Source organism: Elephantulus edwardii, unplaced genomic scaffold (genome assembly GCF_000299155.1).
Source record: "Elephantulus edwardii isolate Elephantulus edwardi_28Jun2011 unplaced genomic scaffold, EleEdw1.0 scaffold00029, whole genome shotgun sequence".
Taxonomy (NCBI): Eukaryota; Metazoa; Chordata; class Mammalia; order Macroscelidea; family Macroscelididae; genus Elephantulus; species Elephantulus edwardii.
The window spans coordinates 19,466,898-19,467,868 of record NW_006399779.1 but is presented as its reverse complement, the minus strand read 5'-3'; positions in this window follow the sequence as shown (position 1 = coordinate 19,467,868).

Below are 971 nucleotides of genomic sequence, written 5' to 3'. Positions count from 1 at the left end.
ATTATATTAAATTATATTATATTTAACATATAATATTTTGCATTTTTCTTCTCAAGCCGCCTTCTCTTTAATACTCTTACCTCAGCATTCTTTTCCCTTGTTCTGGCCTCTTTATATTCTCTTTCCTTACATTAATTTTGGTGATTTCTTTCTCCCTTATCTTTATAATCCCCTCTTGCTTTTTTCATAATTGAGGTCCTTGATACCTGTATACATATATTAATTATTACAGGTCATTGTAATTATTTGCATTAATATATCTATATCTATCTGAATATAGGGAGCTCTGGCCCTCTAGTGACAAGAAGCTGTGCTGCAATCCCAAAGGCACATGGTTCAAGCCTGCAGCATGGGAGAAGGATGGGAAATCTCTCGTGCAATTAATTGTCTCTGAAGACCCAATGGAGGGGCATGTATGAGTCAGTTCTGAATTGACAGTACACAACAGCAAAACCAACATATTAATGTCTATCTCTATACCTATATTAACATCACACATATGAGAAGACCTATATACACTTACAAATATATTTTGAGGAGCATTTCTTGTGGCCTAGTGGTAAGGCTTCTTCGCTATTGTCTGAGGTGACTTCCCCCGGTGCGCAGCTTCCCGGCTTCCCTTCCGCCCAGGAGCACGTTCTCCCTCCGGTTTTTCTGTGTACCTGAAAGATAACGTTAAGCATTTAACTCAGTGACCAGAGTCCAGTGAGAACCATGTGTTTTGACAGGTCCAACAAGGCCATGTTCTGCGGATGGCACACAGTGATGGTAGGCAAGCAGGCACAGCAGATGCACGGGGGTGGCTGACCCCCACCTCACTGGGAGGGACAGCGCAGGAGGGGAAGACCCTCTATGAGATGGATTGATTCGGTGACTGGGGTAATCGGGATGGGTGTGTCGGAGGCAGTGCGGTTGGCGCAGGATAGAGCAGGGTTTAGGGCTGTTGTGCATAGGGTCGCTATGAGTCGCAA